The sequence below is a fragment of the Scyliorhinus torazame genome, chromosome 5 (assembly GCF_047496885.1).
Source record: "Scyliorhinus torazame isolate Kashiwa2021f chromosome 5, sScyTor2.1, whole genome shotgun sequence".
Classification (NCBI taxonomy): Eukaryota; Metazoa; Chordata; class Chondrichthyes; order Carcharhiniformes; family Scyliorhinidae; genus Scyliorhinus; species Scyliorhinus torazame.
Window position 1 is genome coordinate 169844074 of NC_092711.1, and position 10804 is coordinate 169854877.

Here is a 10804-nt window from a genome sequence, read left to right on the forward strand (position 1 = left end):
AAAAACGACAACAGAACCTCCTCGAGACAAGGTTTCCAGGCAACCGGCTGATGGCCAGAGCGAGAAGCCAATCGGTGATCTCCTCCTGCCCACGACTGCGCATGTCCAAGGGAGAGGGGCGGCTGCGCATGTGCAAAGGGTAGCCCGCCTTCTGACCTTTTACCTGAGGTATTGACCAATGGCAAGAGTTGGAGGACCAGAAGGACTCTGGTCCTCCAGCTAATCAGCGCGGGCTTTGTGTGACTGCTCGACTGAACTTCACAAGGACGCAAACTTCCTCCTGTCTCCAACATTTGTGAGTAAAACACTTTCTTTTCTCCCCCTTTCCATTTCTTTTCTCATTCTGACCTTCAATTGGTGACTTGCAGCAACTGAAGGGAAAGGAAGTGAATCCAGGGAGGGTGCAGACTCTGGGAAGGTTGGCCCAGGTCTCTCTCTCTCTCTCTCTCTCTTAAAGACATTGACATCCTTTGCTTCCTCAGCTTGATACATTTATTTGTCAAGATCTTCTCAGAAGCCCAAATATGACATTCATGAACCCTGCCGCTGCCCAGCTTGTAATATAATTAGGAGCCAATTTAGCTCAGCTGGTTAGTGATGCAGAGCGAGGCCAGACTGGTCCTCCCTCATGATTGCCGGAAGGAGGACAGCACGGTGGTGCAGTGGTTAGCACTGCTGCCTCACGGCGCCGAGGTCCCAGGTTTGATCCAGGCTCTGGGTCACTGTCCGTGTGGAGTTTGCACATTCTCCCCGTGTTTGCGTGGGTTTCACCCCCACAACCCAAAGATGTGCAGGGGAGGTGGATTGGCCCAAGCTAAATTGTCCCTAAATTAGAAAAAATGAATTGGGTACTCTAAATTAAAATTAAGAAATGATTGTTGGAAGGATGCCCTCCAGCTTTCTCGCCAGAACTTTAGATAGCAGTTTCAAGTCAACATTCAAAAGAGAGATTGGCTGATAAGAGACACACTCCTGTGATCCTTGTCCGCTTTAGAATCAAACAGACATAAACCTCACAAAGAGTCGATGGCAGCATACTTGAGTCAAAGTGATAATACATACCCACAAATAGATCCAACAGTAAATCCTCAAATCCCCTGTAAAACCCACACCCACAGCCATATGGTCCCAGCGCTTTACCTTCATGGTCTTTGACATCGCTTCCCTAGAAAGAGTAGCCTTAAGAGCCTCATGCTGTCTTTCTGAGGCCTCCGGGAGATTCAAGGAAGAGAAATAATGCTCCACACCGCCAACACATCACCAGACTGCTCAGACTTGTATAATCCTGCATAGAATTCCCGAAATTTCGGTTTATTTACTCCGTCTTCATGGCTCTTTTCCCTCCGCCAAGCCGCACAGAGAAAATCGCTCTGAAGTCGGCATTTGTATTTGCTCGGGTTACTCCCAAACTCGTACAACTTCTGCCTCGCAAACTTTCAACTTTTCTCAACCTGCTGAGTAAATAGGGAGTCTTGCTGCATTAACCTCCTTCAGCAATAGCTTACTCGGGCCTCCTTAAAATTCTCCTCGGCCTTCGCCAAACAAACCTCCAGACGCCGCTGGTTCTCCAGCACCTGAATCTTTTATTAGCAGGGTAAGAAATGATTACCCCCCCCCCCCCCCCCCCCCCCCCCCCAGCACCACCCGGCATAAACTTCACACGTCTGGAGGGGGAAATACCAGGGGCCGAGTTAAAGAAAAGGAAGAACTCGCTACACATTTTAAGGAAGAGTTTAAGTGAGGTACCTCTTAGCAGGAAGGCATCAAACCTCCACGTTCTTGACCTGGGGGTAAGCCCTCGAGCAGAAGCTCCTGAAAAATGGGGGGGCTGGTGAGGTGGATTGGTCCAAAATTATAATGTTTCCTGTGGTGCAGGAGGACACCAGGTGTCGGATCGTCTTCAGCACAAAAAAGTCGTTGATTCTAGTATTACATTGATGTGGGGCTGGAAAGAACGTAAAATCTCCGCCCCTCAGATGCAAAGTTCTCCAAACATCCATGTAACCTACCTTGGTAACCGGGAGCTTATTTACCAGAGGATATAAGTGGCAGTTGAAGTCGCCAACCACAAAAATGTTAGTTGAAGCTAACTTTGCGAAATCCACAAAAGCATTCGTAATTAACTCCGGGAGTAATTCGGGGATCCATAAACATTCATTATTGAAACAACATCTCCATGCACCAAACCTCTAATGATCACATATCTATCTGCTTTGTCCTTTGTGCAGGTTTCAACTTTAAAAGGGATATTTTTATTAATAAAGTTTGCCATACCCCTGCTACTTGATGAAAAAGAGGCGAAAAATACCTGCCTCACCCAATCCCGCCTCAATTAAATGTATTCCTCATATCAGAATCTTGACAGTGCAGAAGGAGGCCATTCGGCCCATCATGTCTGCACCTGCTTTTGGAAGAGCACTCTCCTTAAGCCCATGCCTCCAGCCTATCCGAGTCATCCAGTAACCCAACCCAACTTTTTTGAACATAAGGGGCAATGTAGCATGGCCAATCCACCTAATCTGCACATCTTTGGACTGTGGGAGGAAACCAGCGATCCCGGAGGAAACCCACAAAGACACTGGGAGAATGTGCAAACTCCACACAGCCAGTCACCCGAGGCCGGAATTGAACCTGAGACCCTAGAGCTGTGATGCACCCGTGCTAACCACCGTGCCACCGTGTCGACCCCAATTGAGTTTAATCTAGATGTGTTTCCTGGAATAAAGCTGTGTCAACTTTCTCCTCAAGAAAGGAGACAATCATTTTCCTTCTGATAGAGCGATAAATGCCCCATACATTCCCTGAGAAAATTTGATGATTAACTGTCGCCATTAGTTAGGCGACAGAGAGAACAGGAACAGATTTTTACACCACAATCGTGCGTGCATCATTACCCCCTCCTCCAACTCACTTTACACCAGAGGCACCAAAGTTTCCCCAAACTGCTCCTTTCAGGGATAAAAGCCCCGTCTGTACCAGAGTAGGATAAAATCAACAACACATAAACCCTCCCATAATAACAAAAATACAAAGGAATCACCACCACAATAGATCCAAGGGGACATTCCGCAATAAGACTGAGGACCCGGAGGATTAACCCCACGACCAGACTGTCGTTACCCTCAGGATACCTTCTCCAAAATGAGAAGAAGAAAAGAAGGGCCAACAAGGGAATAGAGATCGAATGACCCTCCTGCATTTTGGACCCACCCGTGAAGACCTGCATCTATCAATACCCACCCTTCAGCAATGGCACCATTCGGTTCTGCCATGATTAACGCTCAGATAATAGAAGAAAGACGATGAATTAATAAGCACACAGCACATCTACCATAACTGAGATAAGATAATACGAGTCCCTAGAACACTCGAGGGAGAAGAAGACATTCAATCGGCCCTCACAGAATAACAACTCCCTTCAATGGGATAAAAGATAACAAATTCAGACAACAAAACAGTGATAAGGAAAGAGTCCGGATTAGAGCCTGAGTTAGTCCGAGCTGCAAACCATCCCTCCAAATCCTTGCCCTTCATGGATTTAATGAAGACCAAGGCAGTAGTCAGATTATCAAAAGACTTGACGGAGTTGTCAGATATTTTCCGGGTCACAGGATAAAGCGACGTAATTCACTCCCGCAGCCTTGAGTTCCCTTCAAACTTCATCGAAATCTCGATGTTTCATTTTCTTTGTTGCCGAAAAGTCCTGGAAGAAGGAAATCCTCACTCCCTCATGGAGCCAGGTCCCACCTCACCTTACCCGTCTCCAGGACCTTCTGGTGATCTTTCAAGTTGTGGAAGTGAATGATTCCAGGCCTGGGATGAAAACTATTCCTCGGCCTCAAAGACAGGATCCGATGCCCTTTCTCATTGGAATCGCCCAGGCTTCACATCCAACTTGGGAAAACGTGGCAGCCGGTCCTCGAAGAACCTAACACCTTCTGGCAGGCCGACGACTCGGATGTTCTTTCTCTGACCCTCGGTTCTCCAAGTCCTCCTGGACTTCTGCCACTGGCCAGTTTTCCAGGGATTGAATTCTTGCCTCCTTCGAGGAGGCATCTTGCTCAACGTTCAGGATTCTCTCCTCAGGATCATCGAGTCTCTTCATGGTGTTTTGCAGCTCGGCCTCATGAGCTCACAGATATTGAGTCAGTACACTCAGCCTCTGGTCAGTAACACGGATGATAGTAATAATAATAATCTTTATTGTCACAAGTAGGCTTACATTAACACTGTAATGAAGTTACTGTGAAAATCCCCTAGTCGTCACACTCCGGCACCTGTTCGGGTACACAAAACGAGAATTCAGAATGTCCAATTCACCTAACAGTACGTCTTTTACATAGGATTTACAGTGCAGAAGGAGGCCATTTGGCCCATCGAGTCTGCACCGGCTCTTGGAAAGAGTACCCGACCCAAGGTCCACACCTCCATCCTATCCCCATAACCCAGTAACCCCACCCAACACTAAGGGCAATTTTGGATACTAAGGGCAATTTATCATGACCAATCCACCGAACCTGCACATCTTTGGACTGTAGGAGGAAACCGGAGAACCCGGAGGAAACCCACGCACATACGGGGAGAATGTGCAGACTCCGCACAGACAGTGACCCAAGCTGGGAATCGAACTCGGATCCCCGGCGCTGTGAAGCAACAGTGCTAACCACTGTGCGACATTGCCTCAGTTATCAAGTATTTTCAGGACCAACATTGATACATTTCTAGATATTGAAGATATCGAGGGATATGGGGATTAGTTTTGGAATGGTGCTGAGGTAGATCGGCCAATGAGATTGAATGGTTGAGCAGGCTTGATGGGCTGAATGGTTGACTGCAGCTCCTATTTGTTATGATCTCTGTGCCCAGGACAGAAAGCACTGAGCATGGATCTGTCAATTAGCCTGAATTGGCATCTTCAAGAGAATTGGGAGGGTAAATATTGGATACAGCAGAGTGAGAATGGAGGGAGAGTGTGTGGGATGGAGATTTACAGCGTTTGGGGAATGAGAGAGGAAAGAATGTTCTCTGGGAACTAGAATTGTCTGTTCTGAATTTCTATCCTGTGCTGACAGTGATGTCTTTTGTAAATTGTTTTTACAGGATATTAGAAGAGGAGGAATTACAGACAGAAGTTTCAATGATCACATCCCAATCTCACAGAGTCACTCGATTCATCGGGGCTGAATATCATCGGCCTTTGAGTTTACAAGGAGAGATGTTTCCCTGATCTGCCTATTTTAAAAGATGTTAAACATCAGTGTGACTGGAAAAGCACCGAGACATACACACCCGAGTGAGTGTTCCAGAGCAGTGACTGTGGAAAGAACTTTAACCAGTTACACAACCTGAAAAAACATTGCAGCATTCACAACGGGAGAGACCGTACACGTGTTCTGTGTGTGGACAAGGCTTCAACTGATTGTCCAACCTGGAGAGACACGAGGACACCCAAAACATGGAGAAACAATGGAAATGTGGGGACTGTGGGAAGGGATACAAAGCCCCATCTAAGCTGGAAGTTCATTGACGCAGTCACACAAGGGAGAGACCGTTCACCTGCCCTCAGTGTGAGAAGGGATTCACTCAATTATCCGACCTGCAGAAACACCAGCGAGTTCACACTGGGGAGAGGACGTTCATCTGCTCTCAATGTGGGAAGGGATTCATTCAGGTATTCAACCTGAAGAGACACCAGCGCCTTCACAATGGAGAGAGGCCGTTCGCCTGCTCTCGATGTGGGAAGGGATTCACTCAGTTATTCCACTTGAAGAGACACCAGCGCCTTCACACTGGGGAGAGGCCATTCACCTGCTCTCAGTGTGGGAAGGGATTCACTCAGTTATCCGACCTGCAGAAACACCAGCGGGTTCACACTGGAGAGAGGCCGTTCACCTGCTCTCAATGTGGGAAGGGATTCACTCAGTTATTCCACCTACAGAGACACCAGCGCCTTCACACTGGGGAGAGGCCATTCACCTGCTCTCAGTGTGGGAAGGGATTCACTCAGTTATCCGACCTGCAGAAACACCAGCGGGTTCACACTGGAGAGAGGCCGTTCACCTGCTCTCAATGTGGGAAGGGATTCACTCAGTTATTCCACCTACAGAGACACCAGCGCCTTCACACTGGGGAGAGGCCATTCACCTGCTCTCAGTGTGGGAAGGGATTCACTCAGTTATCAAACCTGCGGACACACAAGCACATTCACACTCAATAGAGACCATTCACCTGCTCTCCGTGTGGGAAGGAATTCAGTAAATTGTTCCAGCTGCAGAAACATCAGCGAGTTCACACTGGGGAGAGACCATTCACCTGCTCTCAGTGTGGGAAGGGATTTGCTCAGTTATCCCACCTGCGGAGACATCAACAAGTTCACAAGTGATTACAGGGATTGGATTCTGCTGTTATTGCTGCTGTTAATCACATCCAGGACTGAACCATGTTCATTTTCACACTTGGTGAAGTGGGAGGATTTGAGGGTTTTTCTCTGCAGGACTGGCTGGTATCACGACTTTGTTTCCAGTAGGCTGATGCTCTTTGTACCTGGGAGAGCACATTTCCACTGAAATGTACCACAAAAGCTGGTGAAGGACATTTATTTTATCCTGGATGGCAAATGGTGGTTTTACTGCTACTACAGGTAGATCGAAAGTAAAAACAGAAAGAACTAGAAAAAGGTATATTTCTTGATGGAAATATAAAAGAAATAAATCCAGAGCTGCCTGGATGGTGAGGGAGATAGAGGTGAAGATCAGAAAAATGAATTGCGCAGATGAACGATCTCAGGTAGAAATACAATGGAGAATCAGGCTGGGTATTGAAGGACCAAAGGAGAACTTGCAGGTGGAGGCAAGAGAAATAGTGAAGGTTTTAAATGAGTACTTTGCATCTGTCTTTAAAAAGGAAGAAGATTCTACCCAGACCGAGGTAAGAGAGGAGGTAACTGGTGCACTTGAAGAATTAATAATTGAGAAAGAGGAGGCTTAGCTGTAGGAGACCGAGGGTGATGACAGGCGGCTGCTTTGGTAACAGGAAGCCAGTGTCCAGTGGTGTACCACAGGGATCAGTCCCGGGTCCCCTATTGTTCATCATTTATATAAATGGCAGATGACTATGTGGGGGGCAGGAACAGTAAGTTTGCGGATGACACAAAGAATGGACGGATGGTTAACAGTTAGGTTGAGAGTCTTGGGTTACAGGAAGATATAGTCGGGATGGTTAAATGGGTGGAAAAGTGGCAGATGGAATTTAACCCTGAAAAGTGTGAGATGATTGGAAGGAGTAATTTGACAAAGGAGTATTCAATGAATGGCACCACACTGGGACGTTCCAATGATTCACCAGGATGATGCCTGGGATGGAACATTTAAGTTATGAAGAGAGATTGGACAGGCTTGGTTTGTTTTCGCTGGAGCAGCGAAGACTGAGAAGCGACCCGATAGATGTATGTAGGTTATGAGGGGCATGGACAGGGTGGATAGGCAGCAGATGTTCCCTTTAGTTGAAGGGTCAGTTATGAGAGGACACAAGTTCAAGGTGAGGGAAAGGGTATTTGAAGAAAAACCTTTTTACCCAGAGGTTGGTGACGGTCTGGAATGCACTGTCTGGGAGGGTGGTAGAGGTCGGCTGCATCACATCCTTTAAAAAGTACCTGGATTGGCACGTGGCATGCCTTAACATTCAAGGCTATAGACCAAGTGCTGGCAAATGGGATTAGGTCGGCAGGTCAGGTGTTTTTCATGTGTTGGTGCAGACACGATGGGCTGAAGGGCCTCGTCTGCTCTATTAATCTGTAATTCTGAGGTGGTAAAAACACCATCTTTACTGACAGTAGATGAGGCTCCAGCACCAGATGCATCCTGAGATACTGAGGGAAGTGAGTGGAAATTGCAGAGACACTAGTGATAATTTTCCAGTCTTCCTTAGACACAGGGATGGTGCCAGAGGACTGGAGAATTATGAATGTTACACCCTTGTTCAAAAAGGGATGTGAGGATAAAGCCGGCAACTACAGACTAGTCAGTCTGACTTCAGTGGTAGGGAAACTCCTGGAAAATAAAGTTTGGGGCTGAATCAATGGTCACTTAGACAAGTGCAGGAAAATTAAGGAAAACCAGCCTGGATTCATTAGGAGAAAATTATGTTTAAATAACTTGCTGGAGTATTTTGAGGAGGGCGCAGAGAAGGTTGATAAGTGCAGCACTGTTGATGTGGTGTATACGGATTCTCAAAAGACATTTGACACAGAATCACACAACAGACTTGTGAGGAAAAATCTAATTCATGGAATAATAGGGAAAGTCGGCACTTGGATAAGAAATTGTTGAGTGACAGGAACAGAGAGTAGTGATAAATGGTTGTTTTTCAGACTGGAGGAAGGTTTGCAGTGGAATTTCCCCAGGGGTCAGTGTTGGGACCCTTGCTCTTCCTGATATATATTCATGACCCAGACTGGCGCTCAGGGGTTGATTGGAAACATTGTCAACTGTGATGAGGATAGTCTCGAACATCAAAGGGATATTGACAGGTTGGTGGATTGGGCAGACAAGTGGCAGATGAAGTTCAGTTCACAGAAGTGTGAGAGGTGATTTATTACGGCAGGAAGACTATGGAGAGACAATATAAAATAAAGGGAAAAACTCTAAAGGAGGTTCAGGAACAGAGGAACCTTGGTGTATATGTACATAAGTCATTAAAGGTGGTAGGGCATGTTGAGAGAGCAGTTAATAAAGCAGATAGTATCTTTGACTTTATTAATTGGAGAGGCGGTGACAAAGTGGTATTGTCAATGGACGAGTAATCCAGAGACCCAGGGTGATGATCTGGGGATCCGGGTTCGAATTCCACTATGACAGGTGCTGGATTTAAACTCAATAAAATATCTGGAATTAAAAGTCTAATGATGACGATGATACCATTGCAGATTGTCATTAAAAGTCATCTGGTTCACTAAGGTTAGCACTGTTGCTTCAGAGCACTAGAGTACCTCCAGGTTCGATTCCCAGCTTGGGTCACTGTCTGTGCGGAGTCTGCACGTTCTCCCTGTGTCTGCGTGGGTTTCCGTCAGGTGCTTCAGTTTTCTCCCACAAGTCACGAAAGACGTGCTGTTCGGTAAATTGGACATTTTGAATTCTCCCTCTGTGTACCCGAACAGGCGCCAGAATGTTGTGACGAGGGACTTTTCACAGTTACTTCATTGTAGTGCTAATGTTAGCCTACTTGTGACAATAAAGATTATTATTATAAGATTGATTTCTCCCTTCATACGTCGGAATAAAGCTTTGAAACCTGATCCTGAGTCTCTCCTGGTGGGGACTGGGTTGTCCCACAACAGTCACCATCATCATTCTCAGCCTCAGAAGATTATGTTTGATGGGTTATTTGAAAAACACTATTCTTTCGTTGGGAACAATTCATTACATAATGATACTGAGAATCAATGTTGAAAACACCGATTAATCACCCCTGTGTATTTCCCGGGTTCAACCGCCTACAGTTACCATCCAAGACCCATATTATCATTTTCACATCACTTGTCAGCAGACATACCTTTGTTCTGGTATCTGCCACTAATATTTTGTCTATTTGAAACTCGGACACAATGACTCCTTTGCCTCACTGTGAGTTGTCTATTTGATACGAAAGTACCTGAAATGAGTGTTTTCCGCAATATTGAAATCATCTTCGACCGAGTCTGAAAATACTCATAACCTTGCATTTTGCTGTTCGTGATAAAGCCATACCTAGCTTCTTTCAGGGGAAGGAAGTAACCCGTGTCCACATCAGCTTCACTGTTCTATTTCTGATATTGTTCTCCCTATGAGAAAATTGATGGAGAATCAAAGCCTGTGATTTTGCAATGTTCTCTGCCATTCTGTACCTAAAATTGTCAGCAGCAATGTGCATCTTCTCAGAGAGAGAGAGAATAAAACTTCTTACACAAGGAACCAAAGTTTAGTGCTGATTCTCTGCTACCATGTTAATTCTAAATTATGTCTGCAGAGGAAGCATTGGTCTCAAGCTGAACAGTACCTTGAACACGTTTATTTCCAAATACAGCAAAGGAAACGCAGTCTCCCAGTTTCTTGCCCTACCCCTGACCCCATCCCACCCCTCAACGCCCAATTCTCCTTCCCTGAAGGTGTTGCTCTCGGGTTCAGTTTCACTCTCACCTATTGCCCTCCCCAATATGTCACCCAGGTGTCTAAATCTTTATACCTGAAGTTAACAAACTGTTTTGCTAAGGGGGGGGTCACAATCCAGTGACTACACACATGTACTTTGTGTCAGGCTGACGTCACCCCCCCCTGACGTCACCCCCCCCCCCCCCTGTCACCACTTTCCATCCCAGTGCCAGGATTTTGGAGACTGGGCTCCGGATGGGTAATGGCGGCCGCAGTTCCCACAATGCCGTGCGCGCAAGAGAAACCGCTCTATCCGCTGCGCGGGTACGTGGCCGCGGACTGCGCATGTCCGAGGGACAAGGCGTCTGCGCATGTGCCAGATAGAGCCCGCCCCGACCTTCCGAATGCAGTATGAACCAATGGGGAGGTTGGAGGACCGGAAGGTGTCCACCAACCAATCAGAGTGGGGGTTTGTGCGAATGAAGACTTAAGCTTCCTCCAGCCTCCACCATCTGTGAGTAAAACACTTTCTTTTCTCATTCTCTCTTGTGTTATATGGTACAGATTTGATATATTATTGGTGGTTCGGTAATAAATACATTTTTATTATTTCTAGTCTTGTAATATAGAACCGTAGCTACATTATATATTTCCAGTTATAGAGCCTTTATGGCACAAAA

At 46.3% G+C, this 10804-nt stretch overlaps 1 pseudogene; it reads left to right on the plus strand.

The window, feature by feature from the left end:
* Positions 1–211: 211 nt before the first annotated feature.
* On the plus strand, positions 212–9246 carry LOC140420600 (uncharacterized; annotated as a pseudogene).
* The last annotated feature ends 1558 nt before the right edge of the window (positions 9247–10804 follow it).